Consider the following 25,333-nt stretch of genomic DNA (forward strand, 5'->3'; position numbering starts at 1 on the left):
TCCCAACCTCCCATTGCCCGTTTCTACCTCTTTTCCGAGATCCATAAATACAATTGCCCTGCCAGACTAATCCTTTCTGAAGTTCCTGCCCCACCGATCTGTTATCAGCTTACAATGACCCCATTTTATTCACCTGGTCAATTCTGTCCCCACCAAGATGCTTCACATGCCCTCCATCACTTCAAAAATTTCCAGTCCCTGAACCATCTCATCTTTACCATGGATATCCAGTCACTTCCATCCCCCATAACTAAGGCCTCAAAACTTTTCTGTTCTTTCTAGACAATAGATGCAACCTACGCCATCACCCTCCTCAAGCTGACAGAACTGGTCTCACTCTCAATAACTTCTGATTCATCAAAATTTGTCCACGTGGACCCCAGCTATCTCTATTGTTTTTGATGTTGTTGTCTATGTGGAGTACAAGCCTAAGCAGCCAAGTTCCCTCAACTCTTTCTTTGCTAAATGGATGACTAATTTGGTGTTGTATCATGCACCCCTGATGATCTTCTCAACTTTATCCATTTTGCTGCCAAGTTCAACCATGACATCAAATTTGCTTGGTCCAACACTAACAACACACTCCCTTTTCACGTTGTACCTATGTTGTTTGGGTTCGTGTAGGCCCCACAGGTTAAGAACCAGACCAAAAATGAGGTACAAAGCATACGTTTATTTTGGGGGTGCAAACTGGACAACAGAGTCAATATGCTAGGTAAACATCTCCACACACATAATACGCAAGGGGTAAATGTACACTTCAGATAACGAGTGAATAACCTACAGAGACTGAGGGAAATTACATGAACTTACCCATTAAACAATCATGATCAAGGTCGGTCACCTGGTCCTTTATAGTTCTGTGGGCAATCACTCGGGTAGTCTGGGCCCCATTGGCTGTTGTGGCCACTGGCTCGAAGCCAAGTTCAGGGGCTCAGCAGGGGGCAGCCGAACTGATTCACCTGGGCCAACTGAGTGAACGTCAGAGCTGAGTCTGGGTGGGCTGCCTGGGCTGCAGCACCTGGTGATTGGAAAATCTGTCTTGAACGGCTGTTTCAATGGTTGGCTGAGTTTCACAAAAGATCATATTGGCACTTGTTATTGACTACTTTTGAGCAATGTCATTCTTTCTTTCCAACAGACAACTGATTGTCAATCCAAGCATAATTCTAATACCATGAGGGCCATCTCTCACACTAGATACTACTTCTATTGGTTCCAGAGCCATTAGTACATCTAAACCAATTAGCATATCTACCTCAGAGCTATTTTCTGGTATATAAATCTTACTCAGATATGACCACTAATCCCCATCACTTTGATGGCTTTACTTCAGCCAAAGCATACGCCATTTTCCTTCAAGAGAGTGATTTTCTCACTATACCTCTTTTTTTCCATTTGTGCACAGTTTTCCAAATTGTGCTTATTATTAAGTAACAAACATTGTTTTTCTGAACAGGTGATTTTGCTTTTCTTAATTTCTTTATCCACTATTTTCAGAAAGGTAGTAAATATTTGTCCAATAAATTTACTAAATCCTTAAAATAGCTGTCACATGGTATCTTCTCTGGTATTCAAAAACTTCATTAATCTCTCATCCAGTTTCGTAATTTATCTACCACATTCTCATGTATGTCAAGCTCTTGAAGATGGCCAATCTCCATCATGATGTTGAAACATCCTGTTAGAAAGAAGGTGTAAGCTTGTAAACCATTCGTGCCCTCTGGTGTCATTAATGACCATGAAATTCTTCTTTATACATGCTGTAGAAATGTGTATTTGTCACCAAAATATATCTGAAATAACCACTTAGCCTCTTTGAATCATATGTTGACAACTCTTTATGAATTCACGTGGTTGTCCTCTCATGAACTGTTGGAAATAATGTAAACAATCCTGAGCTTTGACTCGTAATTTCAGTGCTGTGTTCAAAGCTTTTCATAAACATCTGGAATTGAACACCATCAAAAACTGGAATCTTTATCTTGACTAGAGAATAGAGATCTGTAACTGATTTAATGATTCAGCCTATTCACCTTGTCTTGTCATCTCAATGTATATGCTTCTTTGTCCATCTGAATTTCTAATATTTGCTGGGAGCGCCTGGTATGACCCTATAAGAGATGATAGTTGTCTCCCATCGTTGTTCAATGCAACCATCATTGGTGTTTGATCTCTGGCTCCTTGGATCAACCCAGTTAATTCAGGATCTTGCACATCTCGCATTTTCGGTGCTGGCTCAGCTCATTGCCTTTTCCTGCCTGGTCCAAGAACAAGCCTGTCTTGTGGTGGTTGCACTGGCTAAACAACGACTCTTAATCTGCTCAGTCCTTGACCATGTGCTTCTTGTCATTCTATCACTGGCTCAGCTTTGGTAATTGATAGTTTCTTTCTCTGAAGTCCTTCATCAAAACTTGTCGCTTTCAATTTGAGCAACAAATACGACTGAGCCTTTTAATGCCTCTGACCTGGCCTCGTTAGCAGCAATTTCTTTGTCCAATTCCAATTGCTTCTTTAGTTGCTCCTTCTGTAGTTCCTCTTTATTCTATCGCTACACGTCCTGCAGCTCCTTTTCTTGTTGCCGTCATACCTTTGTCATTCTTAATCATTGCTGCTTATCTTCTAAGTACAATTTCAACTGAAGACTTTTCCACATTAACAACTGTTGCATCTGCTTGAATCTTCAAATGCATAGAATCAGCATCTGAATCTCTGGAACCTGCCCTAAGAACTCGAGGAGTTAGGTCCAATTAGGTTGTATGCATGATGTGTTGCTTCAATGTCTCTATTTTGGATTGCTCTTTCCCAAAACCATTGTCTTGTAGTGTAGCTTCAGCCACTATTTCGAATTCAATGTCAAATTCTATTAATAGTTTTTTTGTGGTATTTATGCAGGATGTGAATCCCTAAAGACTGTATTCTCTTTCTTGCTGGAAGAGCCATTTCACTTCCCCTTATATCTAATTGCCGCCTTTGCAATGCATCAAAGATGCAATTTTCTTATTTTCTTCTCGCCACATAGCTCCTTAACCGCTGCAGTTACTGATCTCTTAATTGTGTCATTCGTCGCACTCAGACATCAAACATGAACGATAATCTCTCCAAACCAAACAGTCCCTTTAGGCCAAGTTGATCCAATTTCCCTAACTGTGTTCTAATGTGTAATAAATAGAGAAAGCTTACCACGGCTTCAATGGTCTTAATTGTTGTTTGTTTGGTTTCTCCTTATTGATCTGCTCCAAACAGGGCCCAATTGATCCAGCCTTCTTCCAAATTCAATATCCAAATTTCTATCTCTTCGATTCTGTCTAATATTGACTAACGGATCAATCCAATTTTCATTGATATAATCATTTTACTTGAAAACTCATTTTCTATTGATTAAAGAGTTAATAGTCCAAAGGTTTCTTTGACTGATATTGTGACCATTATCCTTTATAATCAATTGAACTAGTAGGCATCGTTGTTTTTGACTCGTGAAACAATGAAAAGTCCATTCCAAAGTTGCATTCATTTCTTTCAATATTTATTCGAACTCTTGAAACAGTAAACTATATTTAAACCAATTACTAAATGTATAATAATACGTTATTACATTCGAAAATAAATGGTCAAAGAAATTATCTGAACGAGCTCTATGTTCTTCATTCTAATGGCACAATAGCAAATTCAAAATAAAAATTTTGTTTATATTATACACTCTGAAAAGGACCTTGGCTGCAGGCCGTTACCAGAGAAACACTCAAAAGAATGTCAAAATCTTCTGCAGACAACTAGAAATTGGCAAAATATGTCTGTAAGTAATTTAAAATAATTTTACACCATTCAACTGCCATGTGGTCACCATTGTGTCCCGGCATTTACGTTTGAGAACGGGGTATGCTTTCTCTTTTTTATTATTATCCAATCACTGATTTCCACCTGCATCATGTCCTTCATGTATTTTTTTTACACATACAGAACGGCAACATGCCCTTATTGCCCACGAGCCCATGCCACCCAAATACACCAAATAACCTTTTTTGGAAGGTGGAAGGAAATCTGGGCACCAAAAGGAAATCACACAGAGACATGAAGAATGTACAAGCTCTTCACAGAGAGTGTCTTATTCGAACCTTGCGGTTATTATGTGCTGGATATTGTGTGTGCGTGAGTGTGCACCTGAATCCGGAGCAACGTTGTTTCATCTTGTTGAATATATACAGTCAGATGATAATACATGGAATCTCCCTTATGAAATTTCACTTAATCCACTATGTGTATCTGGGTGTGTGTGCGTGTGTGTGTGTGTGTGTGTGTGTGTGTGCGTGTGTGTGTGTGTGCGCGCACGCGCGCGTGTGTGAGTGTTTGCGTGGGTGTTTATGTGTGTGGATGTGTATCTATATTTGTGTATGTGTGCTTGTGTGTGTTTGTGAGTGTGCGTATGTGTGAGAGTGTGTGTTGTGTATGTGTGTGGGAGTGTATGTATGTATGTGTTTATGTGTGTGCATGTGTTTGTGTATGTGTATGGGTGTGAGTGTGCGTATGTCTTTGTGAATGAGTGGGTGAGTGGGTGTGTATATGTGTGGTTGTATGTGTGTGTTTATGAGTGTGTGGGTGTGTGTCTATATGAGTGTGTATGTGTATGTGTGTCTATGTTTGTGGGTGTGTATGTGTCTATACGTGTGTGTATGTGTATGTGTGTGTTTGTGTGCGTCTGTGTGTGAGTGTATGTGTGTGTATGTGTGTTTTTATGAGTGTGTGTATGTGTATGTGTGTGTTTGTGTGTGTCTATGTGTGCGTGCATGCGCGTGTGCTGGTGTGTATTTCTCAATCGGTGAATGATTTTGAGAATCTAGACTCACAGTGTATTTGTTCCTCACCCATTGTCTCTCCCTCCCTTTGCTTTTTTTCTCCCTCTTGTCTCTCTGCCTTAATCAGTCTCTTTCGTTCTTGAAGTTTACCTTGTGTTTCGCTGTGACTGATTCTTTTCTTTCTGCCTCCCTCCATTTAAAACAAGGGGGTGTTGATCAACAACTGCTCAAACAGAAAAGTGCCTCAGTGCGTGCAGGTAAACTCTTTAGCAATCAAAGTCGGAACCCACTGCTGTTTAAACCACTTTCTTAATGGTCATCCACCTCAGCTGAAATCACGTGAGGGCCTTGTCATGATAATGAATATGCATGATATGTATTAACCTGACCGGAAGTCAGATGGTTGCACTGGAGGTGGAAGGTGCAGGATGATGAAATAAGGGAAGCAGGAAAATAAAGACACTGAGATGTTCAACTGGTAAAGCATGTGGTGATGGTGTTATTAATTTCACATTTCGGGCCACAAATGTGACATTGGCGACGAGGATAAACATTTTGGATTTTAAATGTGATTAACATTTTGGAGTTTGAATCGGTGGCTTTGAGCTGGAAGGTTTTCTTCATGGCAGTCACAGGAGCTGAATTTCTAGCACTTCGAGGTGTCCTTCATTTTGACCCGATGGGTGATGCAAGCACTGTGAGTGCGAAGTGGAAGGCATGGCTGGAAGAATTTGAAGCCTACGCTGACAGTCGTGGCCTATTTCTTGATAACAGTACGGTGGAACAGAAAGCGCAGTGGAGGGCGTTACTTCTCTTCACCACAGGACCCGCAGTCTGGGAAACTTTTAAGACGCTTTGAATACTGGAAGGAAGGAGGAATACCAGAAAGCCATAGATGCATTGAATGCACACTATGTGGTGACACCGAATGCTACATTTCTACGCCATTTGTTTCGCAAAACAAAACAAGAAGATGGAGAAACGGTTGCCCAGTACGTGACGAGATTGCGACAACTGGCTGTTGGATGCAATTACGTGGTAGCTGATTTGGACAACCAGTTATTGGATCAAGTTGTGCAGCACTGCAGATCAGACAAAGTCAGAAGGCGACTGCTGGAAAAAGGGGGTGAGTTGAAACTTACCAATGCTTTAACAATGGCTGCTGCATTAGAGACTGTTGAGGGGCAATTTCATACCATGAAACTGAAAGACAACTCAAGCCAGCCCAGTAAAGACAAAGTTGGCCAACAAGTAAATAGGCTCTCGCATAGCCATAGCCAGCCAAGAAATATGCTGACACATGACTTGGAGTGTTACAGATGTGGAAACAGAGGTCATTTTGGAAAAGACCTATGCTGCCCAGCAAAAGGCAAAGTTTGTAGAAAGTGTGGAGGTACGGACCACTTTGCAAAGAAGTGCAAAAGCAAGTCAAATGCAAACCAGAATGGGAAGAGTACAGCTTCTAAGGGCAAAGCTTGGGGGAAAGGAAAGTATCCTGGAAAGAAAGGCACTATTCACCATATAGAAGGTGACCCAGAACTCCATTTGGACTTCGTGGGAAAGTTGAGGCCAAAATCAAAGAGTTGATCGAGCAAGACATTATTGAACCTGTAGAACATTCAACACAATGGGTCAGCCCAGTAGTGATTGTGCCCAAAACAAATGGTGACATAAGACTGTGTGTTGATATGAGGATGGCCAATCAAGCTATAATTCGAGAACGACACCCCATACCAACAGTGGAGGAAGTACTTCAGGAGTTAACTACCAGTCAGGTGTTCTCAAAAATTGATTTAAAATGGGGCTATCATCAATTAGAGCTGGACGCAGAATCCAGGGACGTGACAAAATTTGTGACTCACTGTGGATTGTACCGGTACAAGAGACTATCGTTCGGCATCAATGCAGCTCCTGAGATCTACTAGTACAAAATCCATCAAGTGATTCAAGGCATTCCTGGAGTTGCCAACATTTCTGATGACATCATAGTCCATGCGGCTACAAAGGAAGAGCATGACAGGCAGGCCTTACCATGAATGGAGAGAAGTGTCAGTTTGGTGTGTCAGAGATGGACTTCATGGGACACAGGATTACACAGGAAGGACTGAACCCAGCTGATGCCAAGGTGAAAGCTGTTGCAGATGCATGTGAACCCCAGAATGCAACGGAGATGAGGAGCTTCTTGGGATTGGTTAATTATTGCGCAAAGTTCATCCCTAACTTTGCTACACTGGCAGAACCATTGAGGAAACTAACCAGGAAAGTGTACCATTCCATTTTGGCTCTGAGCAGAAGGAAGCATTCACAGCTCTGAAACAAAGTGTGACGAATGCCGATACTCTTGGGTATTATGATCCGGCTGCACCAACCAAAGTCATAGCAGATGCTAGTCCTGTTGGTTTAGGAGCCGTGTTGGTCCAGACGCATGATGAGGGACCAAGAATCATTGCCTATACCATCAGATCTTTGACAGATGTGGAAAGGAGATGTTCTCAGACAGAGAAAGAAGCACTCGGACTTGTATGGGCCTGCGAGATTCCATGCATATTTGTATGGCTTTGAATTTGAACTCATCACAGACCATAAACCATTGGAGGTGATCTATGCTGCCAGGTCCAAACCGTGTGCCAGGATAGAACGATGGGTGCTCAGACTCCAACCGTACAAGTACAGAGTAGTTCACATTGCCGGGAAAGCAAACATTGCTGATCCACTTTCCAGATTGTTGAAAGATGGATGCCCGCAATCCAAGTCAGAATTGGGGACAGAAGCAGAGAGCTTTGTATGCTTCGTAGCGATCCATTCGACACCGGGAGCTGTGCCAACGATGGAAGTCGAGAACGTGACCCAGAACTCATGGAAGTTAGAGAATGTATCCAAAGTGGACAATGGAACAAGTGCATTCACAAGGCATATATTCCCATTAGAGATGAACTTTGTTGCATCGGGCAGTGTGTATTGAGTGGGTTTAGATTGGTGATACCACAGAGGTTGAGACCGAAGATCATATCATTAGCTCATGAAGGACACCTAGGTATTGTTGGTACCAAGCAAAACCTCAGGAGTAAAGTATGGTGGCCAGGTTGTGATAAAGACGCAGAGAAATTCATCAAACCCTGCCATGGGTGTCAACTCACAAGTAGGAGTAATCCTCCAGAGCCGATCCGGAATACACAACTCCCAACAGGACCGTGGATCGATGTAGCTGTTGATTTTCTCGGACCTTTACCAAATGATGAGTCAATCATGGTAGTGGTGGACTACTACAGCAGATACTATGAGTACTCTGTGATGAGGTCAACGACCACTGAAAAAACAATGCAAGCATTGGCAGAGATATTCGCGAGATATGAGTTGCCTGTTACGCTATACTCTGACAATGGTCCACAGTTCATTTCAGAGACATTTGCTGAATACATGAGGACCACAGGTATCCATCATCATAAAGTATCTCCTAAATGGCCACAAGCCAATGGGGAAGTTGAGAGACAAAATCAGTCCATCGAAAAACGATTACAGATTGCTCATGCAGAAGGACAGAACTGGAGAGAAGCATTGCTATCCTATGTAGCTGTCTATCGGGCAACGTCTCATGCAACCACAGGAAAAAGTCCTGCAGAAGTACTTTTCAGGAGGAAAATCCGCACAAAAATGCCCGAAAAAAAGGAAATCAGGGACGACCAGGAGATGAGGGACCACGATGCTGAAAAGAAGGGAGCAGCAAAGCTGTATGCAGACTCGAGGCGTGGGGCCAGGTACTCAGACATCATGCCTGGAGATAATGTTCTTGTGAGGCAAGAGAGTGGTGGTAAGCTAGACACACCTTATTACCATCAACCCTACACTGTTGTATCCAAAGCGGCAGTATGGTGACAGACAAGTCTCCAGCTGGAGTCCTGTACAAAAGAAACGTGTCTGGTGTAAAAAAGTACCAATCCAGAGCGACACCGAGTGAAGTGGTTGTAAGTCCAATATGAGATGCTCAACCTGAGGGACCAGATGATGTTCCAGAGGTAGTTACCAGCATTCCCGATGAAGTGGCCAGAGTACCAGAAACACCAGAGGCCGCAGCGAGCAGTGTTTCCGGTGCTGAGGGTGAGCAACCAAGTTGCGACAGTAGCATTGCTGGAAGGCCGAGACGGAACAGGAAACTACCTAAGCGATATGAAGATTTTGTGCCATATTTCTAATCATGCCCGCATTATCACGAAAGTGAAAGTTTGTGATAGTTGGAATGAGTTTCAATGAAGCGCAGTAATGTTACTCACCAAGGAAGAGAAATGATAATGGGAACATTTGGGCAGTGATTTGATCAATACATCATAAAGTACATGTATGAGTGCTGTATGAAGTGCATTTTTGTTTAGTCGACTATTTGGTATTAAATGAAAAAAAAATCAAATGTATTGGAATTTAAACATGTGAGGTGTATAAATTTAAATGTTTACATTTTGCATATGAGGTGAGCATTGTATTAGTATAATTACAGAAGAACAGTTGAGCTATTGTATTACATTTGGTTATAACATGTTTATGTTACATTTTATGAAGATGGAATTTGAAGTTGTTTTTGTTTTGAATTTGAAGTTGTTTTGTTGGTTCAGAAGGCAGAAAAATGTTATTGATGGTGTTAAAGTGTTTACATTTAAACATAAAGATATAAAGTTTATTTCTGGTGACCTTGTCATGATAATGAATATGCATGATATGTATTAACCTGACCGGAAGTCAGATGGTATGCACTGGAGGTAAAAGGGGCAGGATGATGAAATAAGGGAAGCAGGAAAATAAAGACACTGAGATGTTCAACTGGTAAAGCATGTGGTGATGGTGTTGTTAATTTCACATTTTGGGCCACAAATGTGACAGGCCTGAGACAAATTCCAGGCCTGGTGTATAAAAGCTGTACGAGGTTGGGGGTGGGGAGTCTCTGATTTATGTACGTACTGGGGAGAGTATTGTTGTTCACGCAGTGCATATATAGAGAGTGACAGTCAAGTCTCCAGCTGGAGTCCTGTACAAAAGAAACGTGTCTGGTGTAAAAGCAGTGGAGAGTGTAATTGAATATCTCCTCATGATATTTGTAGTTTAGTTACTTTGTACGATAGTAAAATTAGTTTGCAGAATGCTTTTTTATCTCAGGTTTCCTGTTTACTCCATGTTGTAAATAAAATTGTCGGTCTGATATGAACTCGCATCGTAACTCTTTGAACCCTTTAAGTCTGTTAAACCGACCCTCACCACCACAATCCCTCAGAAACCTTTTCCGTACACTGCAATCTTCAACATGTTTGATGAATGAACGGTGTCGATCCACGGCGGTGAAAGGTTGACATTGATGGCTGATGAATCTCTGGAATTGAAGGGAGACCACAATCTTGTACAGACTCATTTCAAAACTGATTCTTTGATTCCATGTAAAACACTCAATTATCCCCTCATACATCAACTTCTCAGAAGACCTCATTCCAAACCCAAGGAGTCAATGAACTCATTTTAGACATCACATCCAACATCGTTAAAACCAACACCACAGGCTGAAACAGGCGCTTCAGCCGTCAAGTCCGCAGTGATCTATTTTTCTGATCGCCCCAATGACCTGCACTCCGATATAGCTTTCCGTGAGAAACAAAAGTACCTTCACAGAAATTGCTCTAGACAAAAATTGAGAACAAAGAACATTTATTATACAACAATGCAAAGTTGGGTGCTTACCCTTACCCTGGGAATACACACATACACTGGGGCTCACCCAACTTTTATACAGTTTATTTCAGTATAGAAGTACCCTCCCCCTTACATTCTTTTGCCTCCTGGATGAGTTTGGCATTAGGCAATCCTGTCTGCCTACGTGCTGTTTCTGTGAACTTGGAGGACCAGGGAGTATCCTGTCGGTGACCCATCATGTCATTGTCCTTATTGTCCTTATTCATCCAGCTGGCATCATCTCAGAGACAGACATTTGCTGTGACTCCTGACCTACTGAGAACAATGGACTGTTTACTTAAGAAGCATTTACCTGGTCAATGCTAGGCTACTTGGAGGCAGCAGCTAAAGATCAAAGACAATTACTTTGATTTTAAGTTTAGAAAGACAAAGATTAAATGATGCATTTTAGCATGAAAATGTTAAAATGGTCATGAAGGACTTCAAAGGATGTTATGATGTACCATGTGTGATGAATGATCTGTATGAGACATTTTTGGGTCAGATGAAGAAGAGAAGGCCATCCTGTATTGACAGGGTTGGAAAAGCAGCCACTAATTCCTTTAAAAGAAGGAAAACTGCAAGTGTTTTCTATAATAATAAAAGAGGAACACCAAAAGTGGTATTTTAAAAGAAATAGCCCCTCTGACTACCTCTGAAAAAAGAGGGTGGCCTCGTGTTCATGAAAAATGGTCACCCTTGATTAAAAAAAAGGAATCATCGTGGAAAACAGACTCCATAACTCTTAAACAAGATAAAAGGGAGTTTGTGTGAGGAAACATTGCTCTGAAAAGTGCTTTAGCAAGCAAGTTGCTAGTTTTAAAGAGGTCTGAAGAGACATTGTTTCATAATGCTTCATAATTACTTCTGAACTGCAATTCTTCAAGTTCAACATGTGAGAAACAGAAGTAGCACAGATTTCACTCGAGACAAAAATTGAGAACAAAGAACATTTATTCTACAACAGTGCAAAGTTGGGTGCTTCCCCTTACCCTGGGAATACACACATACACTGGGGCTCACCCAACTTTTATACAGTTTATTTCAGTATAGAAGTACCCTCCCCCTTACATTCTTCTGCCTCCTGGATGAGTTTGGCATTAGGCAATCCTGTCTGCCTACGTGCTGTTTCTGTGAACTTGGAAGACCAGGGGGAATCCTGTCGGTGTCCCATCATGTCATTGTCCTTATTGTCCTTATTCACAAACCTGCCTTTGTCCTTATTCACACCTTCCCAACCCTCAGGGCTTACTAACTCTTATGCAGAACTTGCTAATTCTGTCAGACTAATTACATATGCGGAACTTGCTGACTCTCTCTCAGGTAGACCCTTATCTTATTCAGACTAACTTTACTTCCTACATTCTATTATCTAACATTATCCTATTCATACTGGCTTTCTTCTTCTTTGGCTTGGCTTCGCGGACGAAGATTTATGGAGGGGGTAAAAAGTCCACGTCAGCTGCAGGCTCGTTTGTGGCTGACCAGTCCGATGCGGGACAGGCAGACACGATTGCAGCGGTTGCAAGGGAAAATTGGTTGGTTGGGGTTGGGTGTTGGGTTTTTCCTCCTTTGCCTTTTGTCAGTGAGGTGGGCTCTGCGGTCTTCTTCAAAGGAGGCTGCTGCCCGCCAAACTGTGAGGCGCCAAGATGCACGGTTTGAGGCGTTATCAGCCCACTGGCGGTGGTCAATGTGGCAGGCACCAAGAGATTTCTTTAGGCAGTCCTTGTACCTTTTCTTTGGTGCACCTCTGTCACGGTGGCCAGTGGAGAGCTCGCCATATAATACGATCTTGGGAAGGCGATGGTCCTCCATTCTGGAGACGTGACCCATCCAGCGCAGCTGGATCTTCAGCAGCGTGGACTCGATGCTGTCGACCTCTGCCATCTCGAGTACCTCGACGTTAGGGGTGTGAGCGCTCCAATGGATGTTGAGGATGGAGCGGAGACAACGCTGGTGGAAGCGTTCTACCACCACCACCACCACATACTGGCTTTAATCATTACACATATATCCATACTAGCTTTCTTCATCTCTCATATTTTCATATTAATTTTACTCATTTCTCACAATCCTCACTTTTCTTTTAGCTACGCTTCGTGAATTCTCAACTGGAATGTATTACTTGTAAACTTGGTCTTTTTCCCAGCGGGTCAGTAAATGAACTGCAGTCTCAGCATCATCAGACTGAATTTGGGAAACATACATCCTTTGGGTTATAGTGATCTGAGGAGGGGTCCGTTGAATTAAATACTGCACATGTCTTTAGGCAGGGGAGCACCATAATGGCCAGAATAGTGAGTCCAGCTGCTATAAGGGCTGTGGGTATCAGACTCTAGTTACCAATAAAAAGTCTAGTCCATCCCACATGGACCAAGGTTGCCAAGTCTGAACCTGGGCATGGGAAGATTTTCGAACTCCTGAAGAAGTGTCTTTAACCACCTGATCGTTGTGAGCATTGTCATTAACCAATCTTTCACAAACGCTGCCTTCAGCAGCCAACGAGTAATCGAGAGCCAGCCGGTTTTGTTGAACTGTGGATCATATCTGTCGTCTTTCTTCAGCCCATTAATTCAGGGCCATTGCTGTCTGTTCGGTGATGATCTCCAAGGCTGCCTGGAGTCTGATTAAATGATTTAAATGCCAAGTAGCTGTGGTGTTCTGGAGCAGCTTACGTCGTTTACAACTGGAACTCCCCTTACTGTGGTGGTTCTTAACATTCAGAATGTCTGTGTGACCCAAAGGATAATTTACAGGAGACCAAGTTGGGGAGGGTGTTTCTTGTCACTTAACCTGTGAGTTGCAGCTTTTCTCCGAACATTAGCATAAGTATCACTGAACCTGTGAGTTGCAGCCTGTCTGCTACATGTACAATCCTGACTAATATTCTGTCTTTTTAATATCTGTAGAGGCTGAAATACAAATCATATCTACTCCCCTAGGGCCGTTCTGTTCCCCTGGTCCATGATGAGATCCTATATTAACCCATACCCCATTATGACTATACTCTATACCTGCGCCCTGTCTACATTCTGAAGGTAAATAATTGTCACCTCTGCTGCCCCTATTCCAGGAGGACTTAATACATTGTGAGTAATTTACTGATGTCCCAAAAATTGGGAACCAACAAGTAAACATAACAACAAATCTTAAAAACAGCATTACAGCAGTTTTTCCCCATGTAGTGTAACTTTTAGATCAGAAGGATGAGGGACTGCACGCCAGGTGGAGGGTAGATTATCAATGTCGTTAGTCCGTGGATCAGCAGCTCGTTTAATTCATTGTATGTGGCTCCATCCCTTTTCTTTAATTCGCACGGCAGTGTCTGCAATCAAAAGTACACAATAGGGGCCATCCCAGACAGGTTTTAGTTGGTGATCTTGCCATGGTTTTACATATACCCAATCATCCGGTTTAATAGAATGAATAGGATAGTCCAGGGGTGGGTTTTGAGCTAATAAACCCTTCCGTTTTAATTTGTATAGAGAGGCAGAAAGTCCCTTTAAATATTTAGATATGTACAGGTCGTTAGCTTCAGGGGTAGGGGTATTAATGTGGAATCCCTTGTAAGGAAGACCAAACATCTCATATGCTGAGACAGCAGATCCTTACGAGGGGCTGTGCGAGTCCTGATTAAAGCTAAGGGTAAGCATTTAATCCAGGAGAGAGACCAGTTTCCTCATGAAGTCAAGTGAGCTGATTTTTCAAGGTCTGATTCATTCGTTCAACACGGCCTGAGCTCTGGGGGTGCCATGGGGTATGTAGCTGCCAATCTATTCCCAGTATTTTACACACACCCTGGAGTACCTGAGAGGTAAAATGTGTACCTCGATCTGAGTCAATGGTTTGAATCATACCATATCGTGGAATCACAGACTCCAGTAGTATCCTGATAATGGTGCTGGCGCGATCATTAGGGGTCGGGAAAGCCTCAACCCATCGTGTGAAATGATCTACCATCACCAGGAGGTATTTGTAAACCCCTATCTTAGGTAATTCCGTAAAGTCAATTTGTATCCGTTGAAACGGGCGTACAGCTATATCGCAACCACCAGGCATTACCTGGCCCATATCTTTCTTATTTACTCTCTGACAGATTGGACAACCCCGAGTACTTTGCTTGGCTATAGTGTATATTCCCGAGCAATGAAAATACCGTACAAAAGTATCGACAAGTGACTGTGTTCCCCAGTGTGTCTGCCAGTGGAGCTGATCAATAATTTGCCGAGCCAAGGCTTTGTTCAGCACTTGGCATCCTTCTGCCATCCACCACAACCCATCAGCAGTTTGACGCATTCCCTGGTCCTTCATGTAAACTTCCTCTTCCCATGAAAAGATTGGAGTCTTTTGAACCTCATATGGGGTGGGCAGTAACAGCTGCATGTCTATTTTCTCCATGAGCGCAGCCTGTTTGGCAGCTGCATCTGCCTGTCTGTTCCCCTGTGCTTCAGGACTGTCACCACTTTGATGGCCCCGTACATGAACTAAAGCTATTTCCTCAGGTAATGTAAGAGCATCTAGAGATTGAACAATTAAGTTTTCATGGATCAACTTTTGTCCTTTCCCAGTGATCATTCAGATAACTGATCTGAATAACTGATCTTCCCAAAGGTGTGCACAACACCAAAAGCGTACTTTGAGTCTGTGTAGATCGTGCCCACCTTGTTCTCTAGACCCTGGAGAGCTCTACAGAGGGCATACAATTCACAAGATTGTGCTGACCAATGACCGGGAAGGCGACCGGCTTCAATCACTACTCCTTCCTTCCCATCCACTACACTATACCTGCTATAACGAGTGCCATCAATGCAACGGGAAGATCCATCAATAAACCACCTTTCACCTTCCTGTAAAGGCCCCCTTGTAGATAGTGAGGGTAGGTTGAGTGAGAAGTTAGAGGAAATGGGAGAAATTTTGAATGATTTCTTTGCCTAGGTATTCACTAGGGAATAAAAAATATTGAACCAGTTGAGGTAAAGAAAAATAGTGGGGAAGTAATGAAGCATATAAGGATAACCGAGGAGGTAGTGATGGCTGTGTTGAAAAAGATAAAGGTGGATAAATCTCCGGGACCGAACAAAATATTCCCAAGGACACTCAGGGAGGCTAGTGGACAGATAATGGGGCCATTAACAGAAATATTTAGGATGTCACTGGCCACGGGGGTAGTGCCAAAGGATTGGAGGGTGGCGCATGTGGTTCCGCTGTTTAAGAAAGGGTCTAAATGTAAACCTGGGAATTATAGGCCCGTGAGTCTGACGTCTGTGGTGGGCAAGTTGATGGAAAGTGTTCTGAGGGATGATATTTACAAATATTTGGAGGTACAGGGATTGCTAGGGAGTAATCAGCATGGTTTTGTCAGGGGTAGATCATGCTTGACAAACCTGATTGAGTTTTTCAAGGGGGTTACAAAAAAGGTTGATGAAGGGAAAGCTGTGGATGTTGTCTATTTAGACTTTAGTAAAGCTTTTGACAAAGTTCCCCACAGGAGGTTAGGAAAAAAGGTGGAGGCATTAGGTATAAATGAGGAGGTAGTGAAATGGATTCAGCAATGGTTAGATGGGAGGTGTCAGAGAGTAGTGGTTGAAAATTGTTTGTCCAATTGGAGGCCGGTGACTAGTGGAGTTCCTCAGGGATCAGTCCTGGGTCCACTATTGTTTGTTATATATATTAACGATCTGGATGTAGGGGTAGAGAATTGGATAAGCAAGTTTGCGGATGATACAAAGATTGGTGGAGTTGTGAACAATGAGGAAGATTACCGTAGATTAAAAGGTGATTTAGGAAGGCTGGAGGAGTGGGCTGAGAAATGCTGATGGAATTTAATACAGATAAGTGTGAGGTGTTACATTTTGGAAAGGCAAATCTAAATAGGCCATATGCATTAAATGGTAGGCTATTGAGATGTGCAGAGCAACAAAGGGATTTAGGAGTTGTGGTAAATAGTACCCTCTAGGCTTATACTCAGGTAGATGGTGTGGTGAAGAAGGCATTTGGAATGTTGGCCTTCATAAATCGGAGTATTGAATTCAAGAGTAGGGAGGTTATGATGAAATTGTACAAGGCATTGGTGAGGCCAAATTTGGAGTACTGTGTACAGTTTTGGTCACCAAATTATAGGAAAGATATAAACAAAATAGAGAGAGTGCAGAGAAGGTTCATGAGAATGTTGACAGGATTTTAAGGTTTGAGTTACAGGAAAAGGTTGTGCAGACTGGGGCTTTTTTCTCTGGAGCATAGAAGATTGAGAGGGGACTTGATAGAGATGTTTAAGATTTTAAAAGGGACAGACAGAGAAAACGTGGATAGGCTTTTTCAATTAATAGTGGGGGAGATTCAAACTAGAGGGCATGGTTTAAGATTGAAGGGGGAAAATTATAAGGGGAACATGAGGGGAAATTTCTTTACGCAAAGGGTGGTAGGGATGTGGAATGAGTTTCCAACAGACGTGGTCGAGGCGGGATCATTGGTTACATTTAAGGAAAGACTGGATTGTTATATGGATAGGAGAGGACTGGAGGGGTATGGACCGGGTGCTGGTCAGTGGGACTAGGAGGGTGGGGATTTGTTACGGAATGAACTAGTAGGGCCGAACTGGCCTGTTCTGTGCTGTAAGTGGTCATATGGTTATATGGTTATATGGTAAATCAATTACCTCTAAACATACATGCTCTAAATCATTTATGGTATTGTCAGAATTTGGAGAAACCAAGAAAGCTGCTGGATTCTGTGCTTTATTTGTAATCAGGGTCAAATCATCTCTATCCATTAGGATCGCTTCATATTTTAAAATTCTAGAGTCTGTAAGCCACCTTCCAGCACGTTGTAAGAGAATATTGCGGACTGTGTGGGGGGTGTGAACTATCATCGGGGCACCAAACGTAATCTTTCATCCTTCCTCAATGGCTTGCACACATTCTGGCCAACCACGACAAACAGGGTCTAAAACTTTTGACAGAAAAGCAATTGGCTGTCTACAGCCTGCCCTCTCTTGTGTTAGTACTCCGGTGGCCACACCGTCTGGTTTCTGGACAGGCAAAATTGGGGTATTAAAAGGTGACATACAAGGTTCGAGTATACCATCTTTCACCAACTGGTCAGTTACTGGCTGCAGCCCCTTTCGGCCAGCCATCGGAATTGTATACTGCTTTCGTCTAATTACTTGCTCAGGATCTTTTAAAGCAACTTGCAAGGGAGGAATATCTAACACTCCTCTATTGCCTCTTTTTGTCCATACTCCAGGATTTATTAGTTCCCAATCCTCCTCGGTTAATACATACAATTGAACCCCGATACCTGATTCCTGTGGTCTGGGGCCGATAGCCAATTGGTCCTGTAAATCTCGTCTTAACAAACAAACTCCAGCTTGGGGAACTAGTAGAATGTCCTCCATTACTATCTTCTCTCCCATTTGTATTCTTACATCTCTTAATACAGGGACCGTAAAATCTCTTTCTCCCACTCCAGAAACCAGCACTGTCCCTTCTGTTTTAACACCCTCGGGTGGTTGTAAAATACTAGACCGGGCTGCCCCAGAATCTATTAAAAAGGTCATCTTGTCACTATGCTTAAATTTACCAATGGTTCTCCGTGCAGCCCCACGGTGTGTATTGACTGAGAACCGTGACCCCCCACCCTATTCATAATCTGCTTCCATCAGTGCGTAAGTTCGCGTCTCCCTGGCTCGCATTGGGCATTCTCTCTTAAAATGTCCCTCCTTTTTACAATGGTAGTAAACTAATGCTCCTGTTTCCCAATTCCTACCGGGATTACCACGAGGTCCCGGGAACGGTCGTCGTCCTCGGAATTCCCCTCTACCCTTGCCCCTGCTCTGGTCTCTACTCTCCCACTCCCGGAGCTCCTCCCAATGTCCAGGAGCTGGCACACAGCCCCTACCCTTTCCTTGCTGTCCCTCCACGACTTCCTTGACTGCCTGCATCAAAATCTTAGCCTTTCCTTTCTGTGTGATCTGTAAAAGCTGTGTTATTCCCTGTTCATGCCAATTCTGCAATTTCCTTCTAATGTCTGGGGCTGAATTTGTAACGAAGCCCGTTAGTACCAATTGTTCACCCGCTGGGGATTCTATATCCAGACCCCGATATTGCTGTATGGCCGTACGCAATCTATTCAGAAATGCAGAGGGGGTCTCTTTGTGACCTTGGGGAACCTCAAATGCTTTCTTAAAATTCTGTCCCTTTGGAACAGATTCCTTGATTCCTTTTATCAGATTAACCCTATATTCCTCCATTAATGTGCGACCATCATTAGTATTCTTATCCAAATTTGGTTTTGCCAGGAGGAATTTAAGTCCCCCAGGTATCGCCTCTGGTCCCCCTTGGTGTTCCCTATCCCAGACTCTAATCCCTGCCTGGTGAATCATTCCATGTTCATCCAAAGTGAACAGAGCCCTAAAGATCGATGTTAACTCATCCCATGTATATATATTTGGTCCCAAAAATTGATCTAATTGTTCAACACATCCCTGAGGATCCTCTATCAGGGAGATCATTTCTCTCTTAAAGTTATGCACCATACTAGTCAGGGGAACATTTACAAAACCGAGACCCCCCTTCCACGGGAACTTCCCGTAAAGGTCTCATCCAGTTAATTTTTGGCTTATCCACTCCTTTATAATGTCTAGGTTCTTGCTCTCCAGGAAATGAATCAAAGGGTTCTGCCCTTCCCTCCTGGAGGGTTTCACACTGTTCTGAATCAAAGTCTCCTCCCTCTCTTGTCAGTTGAGGTGGTAATCTAGTACATTGTGAATGGGTCATCATACCACCCCTACTTTCTTCTCCTTTCTTTCGCTGTGGGGGAGGAGGGGAAGGTGAAGAAGGGTAGAGCATAGGAGAGAAGGGAAAGATAGGAGCCGGCATATGAGGAGCATAAGGTGAAGGAAGGGAATGTAACGCATCCCATCCTTGTGTTTCAGGGACAAAAGGTTCCTCATCCTTCTTGTCCTTACATTCCTTTTCATTCAAAACCAGTTGATCAACTGATCCACTGAGCCAGCAGGCTGCATATTCTCTGCTTTCAATATTATCTCTTTGATTTTGATAGAGCCAGATGTTCAATGCCTGACACATTCAGTCCTCATCAGATCCGAACTTTGGCCAATATACCGAATTCGCTTTTATTGGGTTTTTAACCCATTCCAGACAGCAATACCTGACCATGGTCTGTTTGTCTTTCCCGCGGGTTCTCCCCGCTCCCCAATCAGATAGCATTAATCCTAATGGACTTTGCTTAGTTATCTGATCGTCCCATCCTTCCTTAGGACTATTTCCCTTGTTACTCACACCTCCCATACTAACAGGTAAGTAAAATTCCTCTTACCGGGATCCAGTATCTATTCCTAGCGCACTTCCTTAACGTTCTCTGTCATTTGTTCTCAATGCCTCTTCTCGGATATCACTTGCTTCATCCACTGACCAGTCACCCATCGTCCGTGAGTACAGCTGAATCAGCCAGGGTGCACCTACCCTCGTCGTCGGGCACTCTGTCAGTGGAGGGAGTGGGATCCCGGACAAGCCCCCATTTGTGAAAAACAGAAGTACCTTCACAGAAATTGCTCGAGACAAAAATTGAGAACAAAGAACATTTATTGTACAACAATGCAAAGTTGGGTGCTTCCCCTTACCCTGGGAATACAAACACACACTGGGGCTCACCCGACTTTTATACAGTTTATTTCAGTATAGAAGTACCCTCCCCCTTACATTCTTCTGCCTCCTGGATGAGTTTGGCATTAGGCAATCCTGTCTGCCTACGTGCTGTTTCTGTGAACCTGGAGGACCAAGGGGTATCCTGTCTGTGTCCCATCATGTCATTGTCCTTATTGTCCTTATTCACAAACCTGCCTTTGTCCTTTTTCACACCTTCCCAACCCTCCGGGCTTACTAACTCTTATATGCAGAAATTGCTAATTCCGTCTAAGGCTTACTAATTACATATGCGGAACTTGCTGACTCTCTCTAAGGCTAGAAGACCCTTATCTTATTCAGAAACTTTACTTCCTACATTCTATTATCTACCCTTATCCTATTCATACTGGCTTTATTCATTACACATATATCCATACTAGTTTTCTTTATCTCTCATATTTTCATATTAGTTTTACTCATCTCTCACATATTCATTAATCCGTTACTATGTAACAATTTACTATTTACTTCAATTATACTGTTTAAGGGAAATATTAATGTAATTAAGTAACAGCCACAGTATGTAGAAAAGTTGGCTGATTATAGTATGTGTAGAATTTGCTGCCTCCAAATAGAAAGAGAGAAAATACTTTCATCCCCAAGGTTACACTGCTAATTGTAAAGCACACACGGGACTAACAGGATAGCAGGTAGGAGAAGTTAGACAGGATGAGGTTGGAGGAACCATAGGGACAGTGATTTATTCTGAAACAGGCCAGTGCCAGGAAGATAAGTGGATTGCAAGGATAAGTGATAAGAGTACCATGACTGAGAATGTCAGAGACAAACAAAATGGATAAACCAATTTAGTAGGAATGATAAGTCATAAGGATACACGAGAGGTGTTGATGAGAACAGAAGACTATGGCCAGATGAGAACGAAGAAATAATTAGAAATATCTGGGGTATGAATTGACCTGATCAAAACAACAGGATGTTCTGGCCTTGGGGATTAAGATAGGAGGTCTACACCATAGATAATTGCAGAGCAGGAAATTGCTTGAGATAAATCTTATGCAAAGAGTCTATCAAGGAAAGCCAACTCTTGGTCAATGTAACAATGTTGATCTATATAAACAGAGGAGACTGGACAGTAGGAGTCAGTCTTGGGGAATAGCTCACTGAGCAGGTGACCTATGAACTAACGACTGAACCAGAGCTCTGTTAAGCTTTATTCTTGTACTATGTAATAAACTGATTGTGAAACCGAATACCTTCTCCTATCACTTCATTCAACGAGCACGCTGGACTCAGACAACACATAGACCAAATTAAGGGTAGGGTAAAGCCAGAGTCCGACAAACCCCCTCCGCTGTTCTCACACCTGACCCCAGAATGCCCACCAATAGCCACAAAGAGCAGGAGGTACAGCCCAAGGGACAGAGCCTTCATTAGGACAGAGGTCTGCAGGGTACTACAGGAGAGTAGAGCACCAGCCCCTGGAGAGACCAGGTGGTTGTAGTAAATCAGGAGAAAAACTGCGCATGGTAGTGGATTATAGCCAGACAATCAACAAATTTACACAACTAGATGCCTACCCCCTACCACGCATAGCAGACATGGTCAACAACATTGTGCAGTGTAAGGTGTTCTCCACCATAGACCTGAAGGCAGCATACCACCAACTGCCCATTAGAAACAGCGATCGCATTTACACGGCATTTGAGGCAGACGGCAGGCTGTATCAATTTCTGCGACTTCTCTTTGATGTCACCAATGGATTGTCCTTGTTTCAGAGAGAAATGGACAGAATAGTAGATGAGTTCCAACTGAAAGCGGTGTTCCCCTACTTAGACAACATGACAATCTGTGGCCACACTCAGGAGGATTATGATCATGAGAAATCAGCCCAGACCCAGCCTGTATGCGCCCTCTCCTAGACCTCCCAGTGCCACACATGCTGAAAGCATTAAAAGGTGTTTGGGGCTGTTCGCTTACTAAGCCCAGTGGGTCCCCAACTACGCCAACAGGGCCTGCCCACTTAAAAAAGCCTCAGTTTTCCCACTGTCCCCAGCAGCCACCAGAGCATTCAAGGACATTAGAGACCATATCGTTAAAGCTACCATGCGGTCCATAGATGAGTCGATCCCGTTTCAAGTAGAAACGGATGCATCCAATGTGGCTCTGGCAGCCAACCTAAACCAAGACAGACGACCAGTGGCCTTTTTCTCGTGAACACCACAGGGGTCAGAAGTAAGACACTCAGCAGTAGAGAAGGAGGCCCTCACCATTGTGGAAGCAGTAAGGCACTGGCGACTTTATCTGGCGTGCAAACACTTCACCCTTGTCACGGACCAACGGTCTGTGGTTTTTATGTTCAATAAACAGAACAGGGGGAGAATTAAGAACAACAAAATCCTGCGCTGGTGAATAGGATTGTCTACATTTAACTACAACATTCTATACCACCCCGGGAGACTCAACGAGCCCCCAGACACGCTGTCCAGAGGCACTTGTGCCATCCTTAACCGCACGTCCCAATTGCAGAGCTTGCACAATGAGCTGGGCCACCTGAGGGTCGTTAGACTGTTTCACTTCATTAAACCCAAAACCTCCCATTTTCAGTAGAGGAAGTGAGGTCAGTAAACAAGAGCTGCCCCATCTGTGCGGAATGCAAACCGCAATTTTACCGGTCAGACAAAGCCACCCTGATAAAAGCTGCCAAACCTTTTGAATGCCTCAGCCTCGATTTTAAAGGCCCGCTCCCGTCCAATAATAGAAATGTCTATTTCCTAAACACAATAGGTGAATATTCCCATTTCCCCTTCGCAATCCCGTGTTCTGATGTATCAGCGGCCACTGTTATAAAATGCCTCCAACCCATCTTCAGCATATTTGGGTTCCCGAACTACATACACACAGACAGGGGCTGCATTCATGAGTGCAGAAGTACAGTAGTACCTGCACGAGAGAGGGATTGCTATAAGCCGCACTACAAGTTACAATCCCAGGGGGAATGGACAAGTCGAAAGGGAAAATTCAACTATCTGGAAAACTTGACTTTAAAAGCAAACTCTTGACTTTAAAAGCAAAAGACCTGCTTGTTACTAGATGGTAAGAAGTGTTGCCAGAAGCTCTACACTCCATACATTCTTTGTTGTGTACTACCACTAACATGACCCCACGTGACCGTATCTTTTCTTTCACAAGGAAAGCCACGACGGGCACATTGCTGCCTAAATGGATGATGAGACCGGGACTTGTTCTCCTCGGAAAGCACTGCAGACCTCACAAAGCGGATCTGCTGGTGGATCAATTGGAGTTGAGGCATGCGAACCCTCAGTACAGCTTTGTCACATTCCCAAATGGAAGAGAAGACTCGGTGGCCACCAGGGATCTCGCGCCACCCGGATGTGTGAACAATGCGGAGGAAACACAGATGTCTACCGATCAACAAGGAACATAGCAGCAGTCACTAGAACAGTCGTCCAATGAGTCATCCCAGAGGACTAGACCACCCACCCCGGAAATCAGGACCCTGGGTACGCCCGCCCCACAAAATATCACCACCCTAGACTTGATGGTAGGACCTAATCCCATATGAGGATCAGCAGCCCACATGGCCACATGGCCATCTAGTACTTCCCACTCCCACACCTCCACCAAGAAAGGCCAAAAGACAGACCGCGCTCCCCACCCCTATACCACTACTGAGGAGGTCCAGAAGGCAATGGAAGCCACGAAAAATTTTGGACATTAACTTACAAACAAGGGAAGGAGGATGAGGGGGTGCGGAAATCATTTTTTTAAGGGGGGGGTGAATGTGGTGATATATAATTACACCACTAGGTCACCAGGGGTCATCCCGGTGACCTGGTACATAAAGTAGTCCAGAGCTACAGTCTAGCCTTCCAGGTTTGTCTTGCAGAGAGACATGACCTCTTAGTGTGCATATTAGTTTATTAAAGTTGTCATACCCACACTCCTGTTCGGCTCCGAATCATGGGTCCTCTACCGGCATCACCTATGGCTCCTAGAATGCTTCCACTAGCGTTGTCTCCGCTTCATCCTCCACATTCATTGGAGCGACTTCATCACCAACATCGAAGTACTCGAGATGGCAGAGGCCGACAGCATCGAATTCATGCTGCTGAAGATCCAACTGCACTGGGTAGGTCACGTCTCCAGAATGGAGATCGTATTATATGGCGAGCACTGGCCACTGAGACAGAGGCGCACCAAAGAAGAGGTACAAGGACTGCCTAAAGAAATCTCTTGGTGCCTGCCACATTGACCACCGCCAGTGGGCTGATATCGCCTCAAACCGTGCATCTTGGCGCCTCACAGTTCGGCGGGCAGCAACCTCCTTTGAAGAAGACCGCAGAGCCCACCTCACTGACAAAAGACAAAGGAGGAAAAACCCAACACCCAACCCCAACCAACCAATTTTCCCTTGCTACTGCTGCAACCATGTCTGCCTGTCCCGCATCGGACTTGTCAGCCACAAACAAGCCTGCAGCTGACGTGGACATTACGCCTCCATTAATCTTCGTCCACGAAGCCAAACCAAAGAAAAAAAAGATATTTGCACTGCTGGTGTGGTTATTGTTAATACAATGCTTATTAGCATTGGATGAATTGAATTGCCATCTGTGAATCAGCCAGGAGATGGCACAATTGTTCAAGGTACAGTTTAAACTCCAGCTGAGTTGATCATCCATTCCAGTGGTCATTAGAGTAGCGTTTTTCCAAAGGGACAATACAATGCTTTGGACCTAGAACTTTACAGCACAGAAACCAGGACGTTTGGCCCTTCCAGTCTGTTTCAACCTTTATTTCATTTGTCCCACTCACCTATTCGCATACCATAACCCTCCAGGCCTCTCCCATCCAATTTATTCTTAAAACTCACAATCGAGCCCGCATTCACAACATCAGATGGCAGCTCATTCCACACTCCCACCACTCTCTGAGTGAAGAACTTCCCTTGAATGTTACTCCTAAACCTTTCCCCTTTCATCTTAAATTATAATCTTGTAGCTTAAATTATATTCTTGTAATGACAGCGACACAGCTCCTGAAAGAACACAACCAGACAGGTTGAGCTCAGTGAGCAAACTAGTTTATTGCAGGCTGCTGGGCTGTTCTTATACTCCCAACCCGGACCTGGCTGAGAACCGCGCTGGAGGG

This window comes from Narcine bancroftii, chromosome 13 (assembly GCF_036971445.1).
Source record: "Narcine bancroftii isolate sNarBan1 chromosome 13, sNarBan1.hap1, whole genome shotgun sequence".
Lineage (NCBI taxonomy): Eukaryota > Metazoa > Chordata > Chondrichthyes > Torpediniformes > Narcinidae > Narcine > Narcine bancroftii.